Below are 24,677 nucleotides of genomic sequence, written 5' to 3'. Positions count from 1 at the left end.
AGTAATTTTGACAGCACTTTTTCATGACAAGAATTACTCTTGGAGAATTTGTCAATACTTCACGGCAGTACCCGTGAAGTAACTTTAGATGGCATAGGCAGGGATCGAACACAAGACCTCTGGCTTGACAGTTTAACGCACTAACCATCATGTGGATGTGTGTTTTAAATCAAATAAAAGGATACTCTGATTGTTTGGGAGCTTAAATTGATAGAATAAATAAGTATGGGCAGAGGTAAGGGTCTAACCAAGTGGGAATTTGAGTCCATATCTTATAGTCAGCAAAATTAAAAGAATTTCAAATGTTGTATGCAACTACATCAGGGATCCAGAAAGATATGGAATAAACCACAAAGAAGAGCTAAGAAAGCCACACCATTTCAGGAAAGGCAGGCGACAGTGAGAGTTGTTTCAAGGCTTTCCAACAGTAAAACCTTGCTCGGTGATACAGAAGGCATACCATTTACAACAACAACAAATTTAGAAAAAAACACCTTTGAATGCTGCACGCAAGAGCCAACGAATTTATTTTGCAACAAATCACATCAGGTGGAAGTGAGCTTGGCATACCATCGTCTTATCCGATGGAAAAAAATTAACTTTGACGGACCTGATGGATATAACTGCTATTTCCATAATTTAAGAATAGAATAAATCTGTCTTGAAAAACGGCACAGCGTAGGAAGCTTTTACAGGACCATACAGCTGGATTTTCAAAGCTCTAAAATGAAGGGAAGCACTTAACAATCGATTTCGGGACGAGCACTTGTTGTCCTTGCGGTACGTATTAGTGAATTATTTTGTTGGAAAGTCCATCGATGTTCACTTAATATAATTCACTAATACATAATGCAAGAAAAACAAGAACTTAGATTTAGGGGCAAAATGTAAATCTTTTACCATGGCTCTCATATTCTCCCAACCTAAACATTATGGATAACTTTTAAGGAAAGTCTACGAAGGAGGGCGGCAGTACTAAAAAAAACGAAGAGATTATTGAAGCCATAAAACGGTCCTGGGCCCAAATTTCGCTTAAATATCTGACAGCACTCATACACCACAGGTTACTTTGAAGTAATTTAGAAATCAGGAGGCGTAAGCACAAATTACTTAAAATTATTTAAATCCATTTATTGAAACCAGTATTTACCTTGGTTAGGCTAGGACACACCAAGGCCAGTTTCATCGCCCATTGTGATACGACATGAATCTTGAGGCTCTCTTCTCATTGAAAACAGTTTGAGTCTCTTACGAAACGTGAGAGGCTGACTATTTTAATATGATTGAAATCGTTTAGATCGTTATGGAAGAATTCTCCAAGGTGATTCTTGCGTTTTTGAGCTAGAACAGGGCATGTATAGAGAAGGTGAAGAACTGTTTCCTAATTACACGGATTATCGAGCTTATAAGCGATCTGCTAAGAGAGCTCTTTAAATCTAGTGTAGGAGAGATGTTTTTTGTGACTTGACATGTGCTGATGTTATTCCACATGATGTTTGCCTTCTTCATCTTGCGTTAGCAACAGTTTACATATAGCGATTGGTATGACAGCATTATCCAAACGTGGTAGAATGGGTTGTACAGTACCATTCCTGGTAAGTTCATCTGCCTTAAAGTTTCTTGGAAAGTTTCTATGGCACGGCACCCAGCAAAGGTAAATAATTAACTGTTGTGCCTTCTCCATTAGCGATGATCGATATTTTATGGACTTTTTAGAGTTTGCAGAGACAGAGTCCAGAGATTTGATAGCGGCCTGAAAAATACGGATAGGACAAGACTTCTTTTATCACCAAAAGTTCCGGCTGGAACAATCTACAATGGAAGGCGGAATGAGTGACTGAATTTCAGTCGTTCAGACTGCACACCACCACTAACCCCTTCATTTGTTTTTTATCCATCTGTTTCAAAGTGAATTGACGTGTCTTCCCGAAATGTTCTATCCTCCCAGAAATATCTTCAGGATATCGAAATCCGTAAGATTCTGCCGAATTGCAGTTCGGGAAGAGTGTAGTCTGTGTGCCTTGGAATTGATTCTTATTACTTAAGAATTATGGAGTCCAAAAAGCAGAGCTTGCAGCTTTTTGTTTGCTAAATATATCAAGACTTGTTAGGGAAAGTAGGGTATCCAGTGCCACAGGTCGGGTCGTGCGAAGTGATCCGCTTATACATAAGCAAGTTGAGCATTGGCCTTTATTTAATTTGTCGCGTTTTATAACTTTTCCAATTGACCAATCCACCATACTGGCACACCGGTCATTAAAATAGGTCCCATTTATTACCAATAGCTTTTTTGCAAGAAAAGAGGGCTACAGTAGTTTTTTTTTTACTCTTTCTTGTATATTACGTGTCCATTTTAGTTTTTTGTCTAGAATAAGACCCACGAACTTAGGATCGCCTGAGAATTTTAATTGGATTTATTTAATAAAGGAAAGGTTAACAAATGGAATTTTGTATTTCATCGAATTCGGATTTGTGTGGGTTAACACCCAGTCCACATCGATCAGCCCATAATATTAAGTGTAAGGCATTATGAAAGAGTTATTGAAAAGTGTTAAACCTAAACCATAACATTAATTTGTTATTTTCTTTACTTTAAAGGGGTTTTACAAGTAAACTAAGATCTAGTCCCTATTCATGTGACACGGAAAAGCCACCATAAAACTTTTGTTTATCAACTAAATTCAAGTTTTTCTTTTGCAATAAAATTTAGTACATACCTTATTTGGGTATTTTTCTTAAAAACGTAAGGTTTTAAAAAATATCGTCAACTAAAAACAAGAAAAAGCTTATCCCTATTGAATTGACACGAAGTGTATGCATAAGCTTGGTGCATGGGTAGTAAGTTAAATAAAAATAAATAAAACAGGTTACCAAATTGTTTTTTTTTTTAGTTTAAATTTTGTGCTTTTATTTATAACAAACAAATAAAAGTTTTATTTTATTTACTTGAAGATTTTTTTTTTTTATTTTACAAAAAGAGTGATAAAAATGTTTTAATATATTTTTTGTTTTGTCATTTATAAATATAAATATATAATATGTATAATATGTAGAGTTTTCATATAAAAACAGCAGAGTTAGCATTATTAAAAATTAAAAATTAGTATTAAAAAGACATCATTATCAACATTGTGTACATAAAATGCTTACGTATACCTTTTACCAACTAGCATAAAAGATTTTATTTAAAATATGTTTACTTTATTTTTAATTTTTATTTATTTTAGTTTAACAAATTGAGCTACCTATAACCTAATACTAAAAGATGAATTATAATGTTGGTATATTTATATATTTGCCATACAAAAATTTACTTTACATTGTGAAATAAAATAATTAATTAGTTAAAATTGTTTAAAAAAAAACAGCACAGAAGAAAAATACTATTCGTTGAAATGGATTTTGTTTTATTTCTAGTCTAGATTTTATTTTATTTTAAATATTTATTTTTAATTGAAAATAAACAAAAACAAAATGTATGCAGGTGTTTTTGTTTTGAGGAAACAGAAAACATGTAAATGTAGTTTAAAAATAAAATTTAAAAATTTTAGCTTCTAAATACTGCTTCAATTTCTTCGAGTGGATTCCTAGAAACAATGTAAAAGTAAAAGAAAAAAGATTGTGTGAATGTGACAAATTTTAATTTCTGACAAAACACGCATTTTATTGAATGAGCTGATAAAAAAAAAACAAAAACGAACACAAATGATGATTATATTTTATTTTATTTTATTTCTTAAAATTTATTTTGATTGAAGCACAAAACAGTGAAATTCGGTGAAGGTTTGTGTGACGTTGGGCGGTGAGAAGTAATTTCGAGTTTTAAATTAAACATTTTTCAAAAAATAAAATGATAAAACAACAAAGGAAGATATAAATTGTAAAATAACAAAAGATTCAATTTTCTATTTGTTTAATATTTTATTCTAACTTTCCCTAAACTTTCATCTAACGAATACTTTTTTTTTAGGGGGATTAACTACAAAAGCTCAAACTTTGACTGAATGTTGATTAAGTATTATAGACATATTTTCAAACTCTTGGACAAGACATATGAGCAGATGCACTTTCCATGACATTAAAATTGTTTTAAAAGCTTAAGAGATTTTAACGCCAAGCTGGGAAAAGACGACATCTTTGGTGGCTTAATCGGGAGATACAGCCTGCACGACACCACCTACGACAACGGATTCAACCAGATTGACCAGATTGCGATCGACGCACGTCACTTCTAAAGTATACAGGACGTCCGAATATTCCGAGGGGCTATAATTGACTCGGACTACTAGGATACGGCTACCAATATGCCGATTCAAGACACAACAAAGGAGTACTGTGAGAAGATTCGAAGTTAGACGGTTACAATCGCCAAATACTGACATTTTCTTTTCTGATCGAATCTGTAACAATATCCTAAGAAGTTCTGTGCTGCCTGCACTAAGCATTAAAAACCGTCGGCAACATTGCCTTGCTGCCATGCGAGATACCGCCCCTGAAGTGTAAGGTTTCACACGGCCAGCAAAACGAAACCCTGGTTTGACGACGAATGCCGAAAAGTGCACGGAGCTAAGCAACAGGAATGCAAAATGGCGAAAGACCAGAGCTGCTCGCGAGCTCAACGAGCAAAAGAAAAGAAAGGACGACCACCGGTTTCTTAGATAAGAAAAAGAGCACGAGAAGCGTGCGATCGAAAAAAAAACCTCCCAAGGGTACCAGCCACGAACATCGTAGTAGGACCGCAGTCTATCCTGAGATAATGGAGAGACCACTTCTCCAAATTATATAACGTCGAATTCTTCTGTAAGAGAGATAGAAGCAATTAACCTAGGCTACGCAGAACAACAATTCCGCCTAGTCGAAATCGACAAGGTGAAGATAGCTATATCGAAACCAAAGTCCAACAAAGCTGATGGCATCGTTGTAGAATTATTCATAGGAAAAGGCGATGACTTGGTAGGGAGCATGGACCAACCCATCTGCAAAATATGGTCGGAAGAAAGCATGCCCGATAAGTGGAATCTCGGCATAGTTTGCTTAATACTCAAGGAATAAGACACTTTTGCGCCAACTACAGAGGCATCAGGCTTCTGAACATCGTATACAGGTAAGATATTTCCTGCCGTATTATGTGAACGTTTAAAACTTTTTGTCAACAACCTGATAGGTTCATATCAGCAACGTAGCTTCAGAATCGGAAAGTCCACCATCAACCTAATATTCACATTGCAGCAGATATTAAAAAAAACCAAGAGCTTCAAATCTATACCACCCACCTCTTTATCGATTTTAAAGCCTCGGCAGGAGCTTCTGCAGAGAAGTTTTGTAATCTTTGGCAAACTTATCCGCTTTTTGCAGAATGATGATGTTGAATGCACGCTACACTGTCAGTATTTGAAAAGGTCTCACCGATGCATTTAATGTCAAAAAAGGTTTGTGACAAAGCGATTTACTGTAACGCGACTTTTTCAATATTGTTATGGAAAAAATTGGGCAAAACTAAACTTAACAAGAGGCACAATCTTCCAATGGTCCATTCAATTACTCGGATACGCCGATGATATTGACACAATTGGAAGCTCAAAGCGTGATGTCAGTGGAGCGTTTTTGAGCATTGCGACGGAATCGGAGAAGATGGATTTAATTGTCAATGGGGGCAAGACCAAGTATATGCTGTCATTAAAAAAGGACATTAAACAACGACGTCTTTAACAAAACGTAACCATGGACAGCTATAACTTCGAGGTAGGTAACGACTTTGTCCACCTAGATACCACTTTCAATTCAGACAGCGCTGAAATCAAACGAGGAATTACTCTTGCAAATCGCTGCTTCTTTGGACTTGAAGGCAATTTAGTAGTAAATTCCTCTCTCGCGCATCTAAAAGGCAATCATTATACCGGTTCTCATTTATGGCGCTGCAGCCTAGACCATTTTAAAGAAAGATAAGAGCGTCTTAGAATGCTTCGAGAAAAAAATTCTTCGGGTGATTTTTGGTCCCGTTTGCATAGATGGAGAGTGGATGAGAAGACATAACGACGAACGGCACGGTCCTGGGCCATGTATAGCGTATGGACATGCACGCTCCAACCCGGAAGGTCTTCGAATCCAAAGGCGAGACACGGCGCAATAGAGGAAAACCGCGACACAGGTGGCGCACGCAATTGGAAAAAGACCTCAACTAACTTGGCGTGCGAAACTGGAGACAGCTAGTTAGGGAAGAAGCTGGCTGAAGACGCATGTTGGTTGAGAACCAGGTCCGCCCCGGACTCTAGCATCACATTAAGTAAGTATTCATAAATGATGAGTCTCAAACAACGTGAAAAACACAGGCATTTGGATTCGAAAGGATCTGCCATTCAATTGCCGAAAAAAGAGGCTAATGCTAAGTGGGTTATGCAATCAAGCCAAAAAATCCTCAGATTTCATCACATTTTTGTTTTAAGAAATATGACACAAACGTTCATTGATAAAAAGTTAAAGTTGTACGCTCTCTTTGTTAACTTTGAAGCCCCCTTTGACAAAGTAAATCGTCAAGCTCTGTTCTTTAAACTTTAAAGTAAAGGAGAGACAACTATCTGGTTGGTTTTTTAATATTTACAAGCGTTTAACAAAGATGCAAAATAAGTCCAATTTGCTTCATCGTTGATGATCTTTAGCTGAGGGAGTAGAATTTGCAGGAACAAAACTAAGGGGTTGTTTTTTGCTGATGATCTGTAGCTCTCTGCTTATTCTCCTGAAGCTCTGCAAATGATAATAAGCGGGCTACATGCTTATTGTCAACACTGGAGATTGTCTGTTAGTTTGGTGGAAAAAGGTATGCCAGGACGGAACAGTGGAACTACAGTCGAAATATTATCGAAATTGTAAAACACTACGAATATGTCAAAACATCTGAGCGAAAAGCTCGCTGGGGCTATAACGATTTGAACGCTTCCTCGAGTCAGTCATGTTTTATGTTGCGCAAGATTGGGGTTGTGAAAAGTTTGGTATTGTAGAGCAAATTCAAAGATTTTTTCTAAAAGGAACTTACGGTCTACCCTCAAAATCACGGACGGCTTGAGCTCTTTAAAAACAAATTTAAATTGCATATTGACTATTTTATAAAAGTTATGCTTCTTCCAAATGACACCTGCCAAAAAAAAGCTCTATTTGCCTAACAACGAAAATCATTGTGGTTTGAATAATGGTGCAACATAGCAATGGTATGTGGAATGCAACTGAATGTTTCTTTGGGAAACGTCGGGAATTGAAAGGAACTTGGAGATCAAAACTACTTTCAGGTCATATCTTCAACTTCTAAAATGAAAGAAGAGTTTAAAAATCTTAGCTATCAGCGGCACAGAGAAAATCTAAGAACAGAATGTTCAATGTGTCTTTCATTTCTTGCTCGAGTGCCCGGTACTGCAGGAATTCGGAAAAAAATCTATTCAGTGAAATTGAAACGATGAAATACTTGATTGGAAAGGGATTGGGAAGCAGAAAGATGTACAGATTACAAATAATCAATAAGGTACATATTTTAGAACTCAATTAAGCATAATAGTTAAATATCTATCTATCATAAAGTATGTTAACCATTTTCATGATTGTTTTATTTATTTGTTCCATTAGTATATTTATTTGTATCGTCTATCAAATTTTACATCATTCAATTTTATTGTAGAGAAAAATTATGCATCCATGTTTATGTCGTGATGCTTTATTATTCTTTTTTAATTAACACAAAAATATGCAAACAAACTGTTTCCTTCCCATAAATGAAAAATAAAACTTAAAATAGTTCGTATAAACTTTTATAGCGGCAACATTTTTAACATTTTTTTGGCATCATATATTTTCAAACTAACAAAAATATGCTTTTAAGAGAATCTATGATGGTGTAGGAAAGCAAAAAACTATATTTTTTAATTTACGTTTGCTGCTCTATGCCTTCACTATCTCGTCCTTTAATTTGAAATTGTAGGAAAATAAAAACTCGTCACGATAGAAAGTATAAAAATAACGTATCCTCTGTTTTTTGTCTGTTTTAAGGGCTTCAAAAAAACAAGGGCATTAACCACATTGGGGTTTTAATTTATGACTGACTGGAGGCAGAATTTATTACCCAGATTCATTCTAAAGGCTGTTCTGGACTGCACACACTAAATCTCAAATGTATGTTTGACTATAATAATTATGGTGACCAGATTACTGACTATATCTTTTATCTTTTTTGTGCTTTTATGGAACCTTAAAGATATTGAGATCGAATTTTTTAAAAATCACTTTAAAATTTTGAATTGTACACAAGAATATCGACTAAAAATAAATAAAATTAGATATCAAAACAAATTTGAAGCAATTTTTAGAATTTTCGTTTGGACATTGCACTTTTAAATGTTTTGCTAGCTCTTTTGTTGAACGAATTTCCGAAAAACTAAAATTGTGTTCAATATTTTTTTTGAATTTTTTTCTAACTAGACCAACTAAACTCACTGTGAGATATTTGATTTATTTGAATGTTATCAAATGACTTTTATATTTCAAAAAATATAGCTTTTGATGTTATTTATTTAGCTTTATCCGGTATAATTCGTGATGGTTTTTTCAAATCTAAAGTCTATTTCTTCGGTTTTCAGTCAAAATATTTATAGTAAAGGGTGACGTACAAATGGTGCTACGAAAATAAAACGTAGTACCATGCTTTGCAGTTCGTCATTTTCGTCTAAAGGGAATTTAGGTGGGAGTTTGGTGGTTATCCCATAAGTAAATGGACAATTATGAGGCTGGCGAACATGTTTGCCTAATCTGAAAGTAGTGTTAGGGATTCCAATCGCCACTGTAGCATTGGCAATACAGGCTAATTCAAGCTTTGTGACTTCAAACTTGTCGGGGCATATTGGAGGTAGCAGACGGTCATTACAGCGGATAATTCAAGATTACTTAAACTTGTTTCCGTACAAAATCCAATTTACAATAAGGTAAACCCTCAGGAAAAGACAACACATTGATTTATTGTGTGTTCATGTTAGAAGAGGCCCATTATGACCTAAACGGCTAAAAAGCAAAATTGCCATATTTGGAGTAAATAAATCCAGAAATTCTCTATGAGACGGAACTTCACCAAGAACGAGGCGCAGTTTCATCAAGGTGTGTTGTCGGCCATACTTCCTTAGAAGAATACGGTATAACAGCAACTGTCAATGGAAACCGTTTTTTAAAGATGTTAAATGAATTTTTCTGAACTGCACATATAGCCAGCCAAATAATGTCGAAGCTTCAAAGAAAATTCTCGAAAAAATTGATTTCTCCACTCCAGAACTTCACTTTGAGCAGGCCCTCAAGGTCACCTGACCTGAAGCAGAAGGTCTGCAAAACGAAACCCATGAATTTGATTGAATCGAAGCAGCTCATAATGACAATAACTAAGGCGATAAAAACTCCAACGTTATCAAGATATTAAATTAATCTTAAAGAAAGGTTGAAGCATTTGTGCTACAACGGTTTTCTAAACGGATTGAGATTAATTTTTGTTTGTCTCTCGATTTTTTCAAAACTTTTATAAAATATTAAATACAATATGTATTTTGAATGAGATCAGTTTGTTGTTGTTTTGGAAAAATAACTTGTCCATTGCACTTTTCTTAAAAAAAAATAACTTAAAGTGGATTGAAATATCAGTTTTAAGTTCCTGACATTCTTAGTCGCAAACCCATTTTTATCAATTCTAGCAACGTTTTTTGAAAGTTTTAATTTATTATAAAACAATCACTGATTGGGTTTTTCTTAAAACGTATCTTGATTTAGGAAATGACATTTTGCATAGAATTAAATAATTTATAATACCTTTACTATTCTCGAAATAAACAATTCGAAACATCAGTTATTACCAATTTTGCATAGTATTTTCCTGCACATTCTAATTTTTAATGAAAAAAAAAGCTGACTGAGAGTTTTTCACTGTGCTTTTATTCTTTATAAAAAATCCGTTACTTATATTTTTTTAAAACTTTTCTCAGCTTTTAATATAAAGTTATTATAATTTAATCCGATTTGTTGTTTTCTACATTTCAAGGTATCCTAGGGACCTTGCAAATTTTTTTTCGAGACATGTCTGTGTATACGTTCGGAGGTCCGTACGTTCGGAAAGCTTTGTTCGTTGTCCAAACCTCAACATATAGTAGATATATCGGCTTTAAATAAATGTTCTTATACAGATCATAACATAGAAAGATGTAGAAAGGACTTTCAAACCAAGTGAGTGGGTGTTTTTTTTTACCATAGCAATTTAAAAATATCCCACGAACAAAAAACGCTATCGAATTAAGTGTTAAATTATGTAATATGATGTGATACCCGACTTATAAAATTTTGAACTAACGTTTTTTTTTATAAATACAAAAAAACTGAAAAAATAATAAAATTTCACCTCAATTATTTAAAGAACAACAACTTATTTTATTTCCAAAATAATTGTATGCAACGAACAAAACTTTATTATCTTTTTAAAAATTAAAGATATTGGCTGTAAACTAATTTCATATTATGAGAAATACAGTTTTTAACATTGGATGAAACTTTGAGAAAAATCGTATTGACAGTTTTTTTCTTAACATGGCAAAAATTGGTTTTAGACTCGAATATCTTTTCAAAAATTCAATAAAATTTTGAGAAAAATCGTATAAACATTTTTTTTTACAAAAGTTGAAAATCTAAGAAATATTACTTAATATTGGCAAAAATTGGTTTTCGACTAAAATATCTTTTTAAAAAATTAAAAATTTGGATCCAAACTAAGTTCATAGCATTAAAAACATTATTTTTAACATTTAAAAAACTTTTATAAAAATCTAACAGTCAGTTTTTTTCATACAAATTTGAATCTACATAAAATACTACACAAAATTGGTAAAAATTCCCAATACCTCATAAAGAAATGAAGGTATTGACTTCAAAATGATTTTATTCTGTGCTAATTTTTCTTAAAAGAATCTTAGCTGTATTAGTTTATATGAAAATGCTACTAAAATTGGTAAACATAGATTTACGGCTAAAAGTCTCGTTCACAAAAATAAATTTCAAAATCTAACTATTTCAACAGATGCAAATTGTTAATGGCAATTTTTAGTTCATTAAAAAAATCAACTGACAACTATTTTAATAAAACACGAAAACCTACAAAAACTTGATTAGTAAAGGTTTTCGACTCAAGACATAGAAAGATATTGACTTCAAATTATTCATCTCACAAAAAACATTGTTATGAATATTTGTATCTATAGTAATGGGTCGCATCCTCGCCTCTTTTTTAAAATTGTTAGAGCAAACAAATCACCTACTTCATTTTTGTAAGTCTTTTTCATTTATTTGAAGTCAATATCTCTACTGGTTCTTGAGATATAGTAATGGTACGTTCACATGCACAAACAAGGCAATTTTTTTAAACGTATTTTTCAAAACTATGAAGGTACTAAATTCAATTTTTGTTCAAAACGACATTTAGAGTCAAATAAAGATTAAAAACTAATGAGAATTTCTAGAAACTAAGTAAGATAGTAAAATGATTTAAGTTGTTTCTAGACAAAAATATTTAAACAAAATTGGATGATTGAACTTATAATGAGAAAAAGTTATCGAGGAGGAATGGTCACCGTATAACTCTAACGTGTTCTCATACAGGCTTCATATTTAGGACATTATGTTCGTAATTTTGTGTGCTTTGTTCTCGCTTATTTTGAGAAATCACATATGCATATGGTGTTAGTGCGGAATAGATACATACATGTGTTTGTGTAAGATCCTTATTAGAACAATCAATGAACACACAAAAACCAAAAAAAGGTTTTCAATTACCCTCACACACACATAATCAACCAGTAAAAGTAATTATTGTTTTTTTCTTTTTGTTTTCTTTGCTTTGTTTGAGTAAATTTTAAAGGATAAATAATTAAAAATCGATTTGGGTAACAAAAACACAAAAGGAATGAATACGGGATGATTGACTTCGATGATAAGAAGATTTCCGCCAACGGCCGCCGCCACCGTCGTCGCCGCCGCCAATTGTAATAAAATTTATGAATAATTAATTTAGGATGTCGCTATTGGGTTTGGTTGCAAGCAAAGAGGTTGAGAAGGGTTTTGCCAGCCCAGATGACGGCAATTCCAATTAATTTACAATCCTGCCTCTGAAATTGCCGCCTATATACTATATACCGCTACTCGCATCCCCACTTAACTATGTACATACCATCAAATGGAGATTAAGATTATTTGCTGTGCGATGATGGGCAAACAAAACGAAATGAAAACACAAGACAAAAAAAAGAAGAAAACTGTTTTTAACATTTAAATAAATTAGGGTTATTTTCTGTTCCATCGAGCGTCTAATTTGAAATTTCATTCTTGAGGGATTTAATATTTTTAATTTGATCTTCAACGTTTAACTGTTTGTTTTTGGGATGTTATGCCTACACTACATGCTTCTACCTTTTTTATTCTGTAAGTTATTTTTTTTTGTTGATAATTAAGAAATAAGAATGATTTTTGAAAACCACTCTTCGAAAATTAGATTTTTCTTAGTATTTTAATGAAAGGGTTATCATCTTATTAGCGCGTGAGGGTAAATTATTTTGTTTTTTTACGATTGTGAGCCTGGTTTCAAGAATTTTCCCTGGTGTTCCATCTGCCGGATACATGGTTGAAAATCTTTCCCTATATCGAGGAATGTTGGGAGTGGCATTATAGCTTCCTCGCAGCGGGCGCTGGCAGCCGAATATGGTAGGACTAGTCCTCCAAGGTTTGGGAAAGGGGATAGTGACATCTTACCAGGATAACCCACAACAACTAAGAACCGAAAAACAAGTCTCGAAAACGAAATGGAAAGGAACATTGACGACGACATAAGTAACGAAATCGGCTTAACCATTTATGAATTTTCTAATAGAATGTAAGAATGCTCTTAAGAGCCCGATCTGCACAATAGCTAGCCGATGTCCTTAATATTTATAAGTCAGACTTAACAGCACTGAAAGAACGATTATGAGAAACATTACAACAGCACCCCCCCCCCCAAAAGTACGTGCTCGGGGTAGGTTTTCTAGACAGCCAAAGAGTAATACATTGTACCCGCATCATGATGGTTACTGTGTTGGACTGTCATGCCAAAGGCCTTGGGTTCGATCCCTTCCTATGCCATCTAAAGTTTTTTTTCCACGGTACTGCCTCTTGTGAGGAATTGACAAATTCTCCAAGAATAATTCTTATCATGAAAAGTGCTTTCTCAAATAAGCCGTTCGGATTAAAACTGTAGGTCCCCTCCATCCCTGATAACAGTACTCGCACACAGGAATGGTTGAGAGTTGTAAGTCGCAAGCATCTAGTTCTCAACGGGCTGTTGCTCCATCCAATTTATTTATTTTTTTTTATAATCAATTTCAACGCTATAATTGATGCCTGTGCAAAGTTAAGAGCTCCAACCACATTAAAGTTCACGAAGATTTCTACTCCGAACTCGTAGAGTGGAACTTCAACGCCTGCCCAAGGTATGGCGTTAAATCATCCTTAGTGACTAGAACACGCCAGTACTCAGGAACACTAAAGGAAATGGCCCCCTGAGTACTAAGTTCCCGCGTAAAGATATCTACAAGTTCACCTGAGTATCTCTTAATGGAGTAATTTGCAACCAAATTGACCAAACGAGTTGATAGACTGCCGCCGAAGTGCGAGTGTGATCGCGATACGTTCGTATCGAGGTTCAACCATCGACTCGCAAGATAGTGATACGAGTCAATGGCGGCACCTCGATACGAACGTATCGTGATCACACTTGGTTGGTATGGTGCTTTAAGGGCGGATTGCCAAGATTAGATGGTTTTCAAGCTCGAATTAACATGGCTGTGCTGCGAGATGAAAATATTTGCAATGACTTCATGAACGCATACTAAGGCCAACCTTCAAAGAGCTCGAAGTAGAGGACAGAGTAAGTTCAGCATCCAGTTTTTCGGGTGTTGAAGGGAATTGGAAACGCCTTAAGACTAAAGCCATTAGTACTGTGAACTCCATCTCAGCCAGAAGTCACAAAGATAGAACACTGTAGCAATCTCATTAAACCTCATATCGAAGACGCTCAGCAAAACATTGGAAAAACTTTACGGCGAAAGAAGAAAGCTTTCAACAAGAACATCAGCTGTAAAGTGGAGAAACATATACAGCGAAATACACACCAAGCACGAAAGTTCCAACAATCCGTCCAAAACATGACGCAGTAAACAACTGTCTGATGTTAAGATGGAGAGGGAAATCTGATCACCGATCTCAAAGGCATTCTGGATAAAGATCAGCTTACCGAACAAATAGTGAATTCATCATTTCAAGAAGACAATGTCATGCTGCAGCCACTAAGCATTAAAGAAGTCGAAAAGGCGGTAAAGCGGCTGAAAGAAAACAAAACCTCGGGTGCTGATGAGCCAAGTAAAGGTACTCGGATTGCTATCCAGATCCAACGATATCTTCAATGGGTTCCGACAAGTGAACGGGATTTCCTGCCAACAGAGCCTACTATATCTTATCAAGAATCTTTAAATCCAAATATCTCACCGTAAATTCCTAACTGTTGCTTTATAAGAATCTGGTCGTGACAGTTCCCAGCCAAAGCCACCTTAGCCTTTTAACAGTGCTTCATAGAAAAGTCTTGGAGAAGAATAATTGGCCCAACAATTTCGGACGGGGTTTAACTATGAGATATACACAATAAACCGCAAAGCCTGGGCACGTAGCTCGCATGAGCGAAGAAAAAACCGCCCGCAAAGACCTTTTCGGTATGATTTATGATACAACATTGCGGGGAAGACAATCCTTTGTCTGAAAGATACGATCGGTGCTTTTTGGGGGTGCGCAATTGGATAGCGTCGGCCAGTAACCAGGAAAAATGGAGAACTATGTTGAACGAGGACCGGACCAGATCTTGGTTGAAGCATTAATGTCAGAGTCACTGGCCACACTAACGACAACAAAGAGTAAAGTGCTGTAGCCTGAAGATCAGGGTAAAGATTAAAAATTGATATACTATCTATAAGACCCTCATCATCCAGATTCTCATTTATGGCGCTGAATCTTCGACCCTATCAAAGAAGGATGAAAGTGTCTTAGGGTGGTTCGGGAGAAAATTTTTCGGGGGTTCAACGCTTAAGATGGCTTGGTTATGTAAATCAAATGGACAATAGCATTTCAGCACGAAAGGAGGGTTGGTTGAGGCCTAGGGCCACCCCGGACTGAAGCCACCTTAAGTAAGTAAGTAAGCCATGTCAAACATAAGGTGTTACATTATCAAAGGTCAAAGTTGGTGAAGTAATATTTGTTGTTAAAGATTTTATAGCAATGTTACTAATTTAAAATAGTTTTTTATTGCAGAGATAAAAACTTTTTCTGTCTTCAGAATTTCATTGAGAATTCCTCTCATTAAGAAAAATATAGTCCTTAATTTTTGAATTGCTTTTGACGTACAGTACATAGGCAGACAAACTTCCTTCCTTCTTTAAGAATCTTTAACATTATAAAAATTAAATTTTCTTCATGCTTCTTTATGAAGTACAAAACAAACATCCAACAAGGACCAAATTACTTATACAGCTACTGGCAATTTTACCTACGGTTCTTTTTTAATCATTATAATGTACCCACCTATATTGCGCTAAGTATAGTGGTGTTCCTACGCATTCGTTACACCTGATCTGTATCAATTTAGGGGCAAGTTCCATAAGTTCCAGTGTTATGTAGTAACGAAGGCGATGTTATCAGGATGCGGATGGTGTAGAAGATGGCAGCAGCTTTTTGTAGGACTATTAACAAGTGCTTGTCACGTTTTAACGGATGGCAAAATGAAAATGAGGGAATTACAAAAAGAAATGGAGATGAAGATGGAGGGAAGAGAAGCCGCCCATCCACAATATAACGTAATTCTTCTGGCAATTTTATAGATACTTTTGCTTTACATTTAAAGGTATTTTATATAAAAAAGAAATCAAATAAAATAATTTTTACTTTTTTAAGAAGTAAAATGATAAGAACTAGATTTTTTTTTAAGATGTTCTTTCGTGAGGGAGTTCGTAAAAATTAACAACATGTCGTTGGCTAAATAGAAATAGATGTCATTCAGAATTCACTGATAAATTTTCATTGCCCAAGGAATTTGTAAGTTCTGTAAAATGTATCCAAATCGGTGTGTCAAGTTATCAGTGAAGGAGGCGGCAATTACAATGTGGTTTTGAAAATCGTTATTATTTAAAGCCGTTTAGATAAAATGAAATTCAGAAATTATTTTAAATTTGTAAGACGCATGTTCTTCGTAATATTTAAGGTAAACAAGTGAAGCATGAGGATTTAAGGAGACGCAAATATAACTTTGAGAGGGTTCGAAAAGATATTTCGGTGAACATTGGTTTTGAATTCTAAATATTGCAATGATAGGGAAAGACAGAGCGTTGTGAGAAAAATTTCACATTCGTGTAGTTCGGCTAAAGAACCAATATCTGTACTTGACAGTACCATCGAAGTTGGATCCAAGGGTATGATGATTACTATTTCTAGAAGCGCGAGAATTGGGGTTGAACTGTTTAAGAGATGAAATTCAACTCGTAATTTCTCTAGAAATTAAACTTTACGACGACGATGTTCAAGCGACTTACAGGAATCAACGATGATATTATCACTAATCAATTTAAATGTTCTATGTCCAAAGATGAGAGTTATACTCAAGCTTTGGACATGTAAAAGTCTTGCAAATGACAACCAGATCAGAAGGCGTGACAAATTTTTTGCACCGCCTTGTTTGGAAATCCAAACACCTTACGGAATTTTTGGCGAGGTGGTTGCTGACACACATACCGAGAATATCGAGATTTTTATTCTCATAGATGTAAGTGCCATCCATGGATAATGGCTTGAGGACTATATTTCCCTTTCACCATACAAGACAGAATTGGGTTTTCAAAGCATTAAACTCCATGTGGGTTTTTACTCCCCATTGACCAATGCTGTTTAAGTCGGAATTTAATGAGGTTATGATATTCTGTCGTTGCAGTTCCACATCAAAAGAAGTCGGGTGTGAGCGTCAAAGCGAATATGAAAAGCTAAGAGTACTTTCGTCAGCGAAACAATGCAATGGTTTAAAAGTTGCAGACTGGAGATTATTAATAAAACAAGAAAGAGTGTTGGAAATAGAACAGAGCCCTGGGGCACACCAGCATTTATTTATTTTGTGGTTTTCAGACTTGAATCCATCCAATACTTCTTGTACCATGAGATCACAATTGGACCTATTGCTGCGAAAGCTGTACTGTCGGTCATTACGAAGCTTTCGGTTGTTGTTTCCATGGCCGTGGAAAGAAGAGACGTTAGTGCAATCCTTCGCTATTTAGAGGGTGAGGAGTTATAAGGAGTAAGACAGATAAAAAAGATTACGCAGTGGTCTTGGTAGCCTTGAAGAACACCTCTTTAGAACAATAGCAAGGACATTGAAGGGAACTGTCTGGCAAAGAGATTAGGTTTCTTTAAAGAGCAAACAATAGGAAAGTCATTTACAATGAGCTTAGGAATTGAGGAAGAGGAAGAATTCTTCAAATGACCAAAGGTTTTAACCGCCTTTGGGGCAATGCAGTTTTTTTTGCCGTGGACATGTATAAATTTGGTCAACCGAATTAGACATTGAAGGCCTTCCTGGCTTGATTGAACTCTTTTTGGAATGAAATGTATATTGAATTCTTTTCCACATAAAAACCAATACTTTTTAATGTTTTAATTGATTAATCAACGAATTTTGTTGAGATAAAAAACTAGATGTCAACCTAAATACCTCCAAAACCTGCCAGGTTTTATTGATGTTATGGTCGCATTTGAATTAAGGCTACGATGTTAACTAGCGAATAGAAAAAAAGACTGACCACTATCAGTAAAGTCAGAGCAAGCTAACTTCAAAACTGAAAGAAAAATTGTCCTTAGAACAACAAGACCGCAGAATTTAGAGGCCTTCATTTGAGATATTTAAATGCGGAAGTTTTACTTGAGAAGTATTAAAAAGTTATAACCTACAAGGAATATTGGTTTGAGGACAACAAACAGAGGACTAGGCTATTAGCGTAACCTTAAGGGCACATCGCTATATGTGGCCAAGTCCTTCAAAATTTGTTTAAAAAAAAAATCAACTAAAACACAGGTCGTAAAACGATGTTTCGTATCTGCAAATTAAAAGTTGTCAAATATTATTATCCTTATATCTTCCAAACTAAAAATACTCCTTTCTGTTTCTACTTTGATCACGTTGTTGTGTTTTCTAATTTTCTCAAAGTATTCTAAATAAAATCATCTTAAAATTTATTGGAAGAGAAAAGGAACCAAGAAGGGAAGTTACAAAATATTGGCAACAAAAAAAAAAGAAAATTAATGAAAACAAAGAAACAATCAAAGAAAGTTTTCTCATTTATTCGTCTAAGAAAATTCAAATACCGCGCCTTTCGTTGAAAATCGCAACTTTACAATTCACAAACATACATATACCATTAAGAGAGGAATGTAATATCGCTGTTTTTTTTTTTATTTTTTGCTTTAATCAACTTAACTTGTCAAGGAAAAAATTCTTTTTTTTATTATTTTTGTTGCTCTTTTTATAAGGACGACGACTTTGCAGACGACGCGGAGGATGAACTTCGCCTTTTATTTTTTGGGATTAAATCGACAGATGATACACCATGCAAACAAAAACAAACTCTCACACTTTGGAATGAAAGGAATTTCTGAATAAGACCGACAAAATGTTTATTAATCTTTATGCTTAGATAAATACAAAATTTGTATTTGCTAAAAAAAGAAAAAAGTTATGCTTCTTGTTTTATTAATAAGGATATAATTTTATTCATACAGGATATTCGCAGAGATTTCCAAATAAATACATATTTATTTTTCTGAGAGGGATATGAGATGGGTATAAACATAAAGATATAAAAAGTCTTTAAACTTAAACAGAATATGTACTGATATTATACTTTTTGCTTGGGTTGTACAATCGATTTGACAAATCTAATAAAGTTTTTAAGATAATGAATGAAGATAAGACCTTGAAGAGATATTAGAAATATCATCAAAGCATACACATAATATAGGGACTGTTTGGAACAGCAGGAGACATGGCGACATTATTAGACCTAATGTTTTTCAACTCCCCGTCGTAGAAGTTATACTAAGGCTTTGGTCTTCTAATAAAAATATCCTAGTTGCGAAGCACCAACAAGTTTCTGATATGGACGGTTTTAATGATGATGAACCAAGCAAACGAAATAATGACAACGATTTTCGGATCTGTACGTGGAATTTTAGGTCCCTTAATATACCAAGTGCAGCTGAATAATTAGCGGAAGCCCTAAACTGCTGCAAGGCAGAAATTACCGCCATCCTAGAACAAAGGCAGCGACGATTTCCTGTGGATTTGTTGCTGGAACCAGACTCAGGTAGAAAGTATTGAGTTTTAATAGTGTGACCGAGCGCATCACGGCTATACGGATCGAGGATAAATATGCAACATAAGCCCATTATGAGGGCGCAAGTCCCAACAGAATAAAAAGGTGAAGAGAGAAATATTCGTCGAGCTCTTAAACAAGACATATGAACAGTGCCCTGTTTAAGACCTTAAAATTGTCTTAGGAGCGTTCAACGCTAAGGAGGGAACTTTGGTGGCACAATAGGGAGATACGGCACACCGCACAGCAAAGCTGCTAGCGAGCTCTACGATCAGAAAAGCAGAGAGGAGCACCGACTTCTTAGGTCGAAGTGATGTCACATCAGGTATGAGGTTTGTAAATTTCAACATGAAGTAAAAAAAACCTCCCAAAGCTACCAGCCACGAACCGAAACCTTTAACAACGATGAGGGGGACATCGAAGTAAAACTGCATTCTATGCTGCGAATGTGGGAAGAACATTTCTTCCAAGTTATATAACGACGATGACGATTCGAATTCCGCATTAAGGGAGATAGAACCACTCCACCTAGGCGACATAGAACAACAACTCTGCCTGCTCGACCTCGACGAAGTGTAGACAGCTCTTTCGAAACTAAAGTCCAATAAAACTACTGGAGCTGATGAATAGCTTCCAAATTATTAGAAGCAGCAGGTGGTGACTTGGTAGGAAGTATGCACCAATGGAGTATTTACGCTGCTCCACCAAGCTAGGAAAAGATTTCACCGATGCATTCGATGTCGAAAAAAGTTTTAGACAATTCACTGTCATGCAACTTCTTCACCATCGTTCTGGAAAGAGGCACAATCTTTCAAAGTTATATGCAATTATTCGGATACGCCGATGATATTCACATAATTGGAAGATCAAAGTGTGATGGCATCAGCGCTGAAATCAAACCAAGAATAACTCTTGCAATTCGCTGCTTCTTTGAAATTGGAAGGCAATTAAGTAGTATAGTTCTATCTCTAGCATATTGAATCACAATCTATAAGACTCTCATCATCCTTGTTCTCATTTATTGCTCTGAGCTCTGAACCCTGTCAAAACAAGATGAGAAAGTTCTAGGACGCTCCAAGAGAAAAATTCTTTGGGTGATTTTTGGTCCTGAGAGTGAAGGAGAATATACAACTGCAAACTGTACTGGCTGTACAGTGACACTGACCTGGCTAAAAGAATAAAATTCAAACGACTCAGATGGCTGAGTCATGTGGAGCAGGTGGACATTTACGCTCCAGCCCGGAAAGTCTTCGAATGCAATCCCGAGGGACGGCGCACTACTCAGCTGGCGAAGGCAGGTTGGTGAAGACCCCAAACAAATTGGACGCGATACGCGAGACATCTAGCTAGAAACCGAGCTGGCTGGAGATGCATGTTGGTAAGATCCCAAGTCCGTCCCGGACTCAAGCGTGACATTAAGTAATTAGCTTGATACTTACTTTCGAGACATTATTGCCGTAATAATTCCGCACGATTGCTTAATAACTGTTATCAAAAACAGCAGGAGCAGCCATTTATGTAAATGTTCAATATGCACCTGATATCATTCATGTTTCTTCGAAATTGAATCCATAATTCAGTTCCTCAGAGACTAAATGTTTTCGGTAGAAAAAAATTTTATTATAGTTATAGTTCTTTTAAAAAAATATGAAAAACTATGTTCAAGCTAAACTGTTGACGAAAACCAACCCAACAATTGATGTAATTTGAAAACCCTAAGGTCGCGAGACACAATCTAAAGCTCAAAATAAAGTTTTTTTAATCTGTTACACGGATTGCATATTGCCCCAAATTTGGCAATATTCGAGGTTACATTTCCAATTTATAGCAATTAGTTTTACGCCTAGCGGTATTGGTCCGTGTTTCTTTTTTTAAACGATGTCTGCTCCTTTTGATGTTATATACTGTCTGTGAAACGAAATTTATTTGAAATTGATATCTTCTCTGTTCTCTAGATATCTATATGGCCGTCGAAAAAAGGCGTACGGACTTAGGTACATAACACATATCTTTCTAGAAACCTTTGATTTGGATTCTAGGGACCTTTAAATGTGGCCAAGAAATTTAAAAATTTTCAGGTCGACGAATCGTACCGATTTCAATAACTTGCTATGGGAATTAAGGTTACGCTAGTTTAAAGTTAAGAATACGCGTGGCGTGTTTTCCTATTCGTTTATCCAGATATGACATCGTGCCTGTCCACCTCATAAGTGTAACCAACCCGTATTTGAATAGCAATATCAAATTAGCCGTAAATGACGGTGCAAATTCCTTTTATGAGTATCTTACTTCCTTTGTCCTTGTTTACTGCAAGAATCTCTTAACTTAACTTAACAGATTTATCAGTGTAAAACAATTATCTGATGAGATAATATGCTATAAAACAAAATAACATAGTTTTTTTTACCTACTGTAAACCTAGTGACATACTCTTAGAGATACGAGGTTGAGAAAGAAAGGGTTTTACTGTACCATTTCTGTGGAATTCATCTGCCTAACAATATGGGAAGTTAAAAACTACAAATTTCTAAAGAGTTCTCCAAAATTCCAAGTAATATGTTTAGTTAGCAGAATTAATCATGACAATGAAAACGGCTTAAAACGATTTAAAAAAAAGAGTTGGGATGCGACCCACACTGATAACTTCCCATTTCGTCTGTCGATTAGTCGTTTGCAGGTCTTCGTGTTTTGTTAAACAAAAGTTATCAGTTAAATTGTTCTAAAAAATATAAAAATCACCAACAATATTTTGCATATGATAAAAGAGGTTGAATTCAAAATCTATTTTTGTTAACGAGATTTTTATTTGAGACCCAATTTTTACCAATATTAGTAAATTTCTTAAAAGTTTTTTTTTGGAAGAATGAAATTAATTTGAGTTCAGTGTATTCTATTATTCACGAGATTCGAGGACCGAACATCATTTTTTACCAACTTAACTTCCTATTTTGTTTAGCTACTAATTTTTTATGAAAAAACTGACTGTTAGATTTTTATAAAAAAATACTGAAAGTTGAAAACAATATTTTTTATAAAATAAAATTAATTCAAACCCAATGTCTTAAATTTTTGAAAAGATATTTGAGTCAAAAATCAATTTTTACGAACTTTTATTATTTTTTTTAAGTATTTATTTTTTGTAAGAAAACTGTAAATTCGTTTTTTTATTAAAATTTTACCGAATTTTCAAAAAAATATTTCCTATAAGATAAAATTAGTTTGAAGCTTATATTTTTTTTAATTTTTGAAAAGATATTTGAGTCTAAAATATGTTTTTACTCACTTTTATAAATTGTTTGTATGTTTTTATTTTTTATAAAAAAACTGTCAATTCGATTTTTTGCAAAATTTTACAGACATACAAAAGATAAAATAAGTTTAGAGCTAATGTCTTATAAAGTTTTGGAAATATATTTAAGTCGAAAATAAGTTGTTTACCAATTATTGTTAATTTTTTTTAGGTTTATGTTTTTTTTTGTAAAAAAAACTTTCAATTCGATGTTTCTCAAAATTGTTCCTGATAAAACGTTATTTTTCGTTGCACAAAACTGGTTTGAAGATAAAACCATTTTTTTTAAATTTTGGAGGTGACACATTTTTTTTCAGTTTTTTTGTATTTATAAAAAAAGCGTTGATTGTTTTTTTTTTTCAAAAATATACTTGTTTGGTATCACGCTACAATATATGCTATACAATTTAATTCAAGTCTATAGCGTTATTGGTTCGTGAGATATTAAGTGTCAACCAAAATGTCACCTTTTTTACTTGGGACACATAGGATACACATACATATGTATATGGCAAGTTTTGCATTCGTGCAAAATTTCGAACTCGAGATTTTAATCAAATATGATATTATGATGGTAGAGAAGTCGAAAAAAATGGGTTCGCCGATGCCGTCCGGTGTGTTTTGTCTCTTTGTCCACGCTCCTACAGCCTAAACCATTGCGTCGATTGAGTTCAAACTTGGAAGTTAAGATTTTGAACAGATTCGCATTAGGCGTTTTTTTTTCATTTTTGTTTTTTATCAAAACTAATAGTGGCCACCATACAATTTGTTTGGTTAAAAAACCAAAATTTGAATTTTCTCAAAAACAAACCGATAGATTTTTTTTTAATTTTCTCTAAAATTTTATTTTCTTGACTTCTTGTAATAAGAAAAACATATTTTTGTATTGCCTCAGAAAGGTACCGCTCATAGAACCGTTATTTCGTTTTTTAATTTTCTCAGCAACTTATGAACCGATTTCAATAATTTTTTTTTGAATAAGGTCTTATATTGTCTTTTCAAATTTTTATTTTTCGGATTTTAAAAAAAATCATTGAATTATTTTTTCAAAATTCTATATCTCAAAAACGGGTCAACATTTATTCGCGAAATTGAAATGTAGAGCGTATATTTACAATTACTAAACAATTGCATACCAAACATTTTTTTAAAGCAAAATTGGAAAATTTTATATATACAAAATTAATTTAAAAAACCACTGCAACGATTTTCAAAAAAAAATTGAAAAATCTAGGGTTTTTATTTATAAAATGGATTTAAAATTTTTTAAGGAAAACTTATTTTTCAGGTAAAATTTTGAATCCTAAATTTTTTTTTCAATTATTTTAACTCTGCATGAGCCCGAAAGAGCGTATTGTTTTCCATTATTATCTGTAAAAAAAAATTATTTAAAGTCGATATCTTTTCGGGTTTTTAAGCTTTGGATGACGAAAAAACGTAGAGACCGTTTGGATGTACGAACGTACGTATGCCCGCAGGCACAGGCATCTTTCCAAAAATCATTTATTTCGACTCTAGGGGCTTTGAAATGGAGAGAAATGTAAAAATTTTCAATTCGACAAATCGGACCCATTACAATAATTTGCTATGGGAAAGGGTTTTCCTATAAAGAGGAAGAGCATTTGAATACGTACGTATAAAAATATAAAGAAAAATCAAAGTTAGTACCGGCATCAAAGTTTGTTTGTAAGGAAAAAGTACTTACATCAGAACATTATTTTACCTTCAGTACTGCCGAATCCATGAGTTATTTCTTAATTTATTTATGGTTACAGTAACTTGCATCTTTATTTTAAACTTAAAAGACACAGCAGAATAGAAACATTCTATGTTAAAATGCTGCTAAGTGAAAAAGAATTGGAACCTCACCATAGTCCTAGAGCTACTTGCATCAATATCTATTC

At 34.4% G+C, this 24,677-nt stretch overlaps 1 protein-coding gene across 16 annotated transcripts in view; it reads right to left on the bottom strand.

The window, feature by feature from the left end:
• LOC129953701 (protein lap4) overlaps positions 1 to 24,677 on the bottom strand; it is a 448,072-nt gene that overhangs the window by 54,412 nt on the left and 368,983 nt on the right. The gene's annotated exons all lie outside the window — the stretch shown is intronic.

Source organism: Eupeodes corollae, chromosome 1 (assembly GCF_945859685.1).
Source record: "Eupeodes corollae chromosome 1, idEupCoro1.1, whole genome shotgun sequence".
NCBI lineage: Eukaryota > Metazoa > Arthropoda > Insecta > Diptera > Syrphidae > Eupeodes > Eupeodes corollae.
This window is presented reverse-complemented; position numbering and strand designations above follow the sequence as displayed.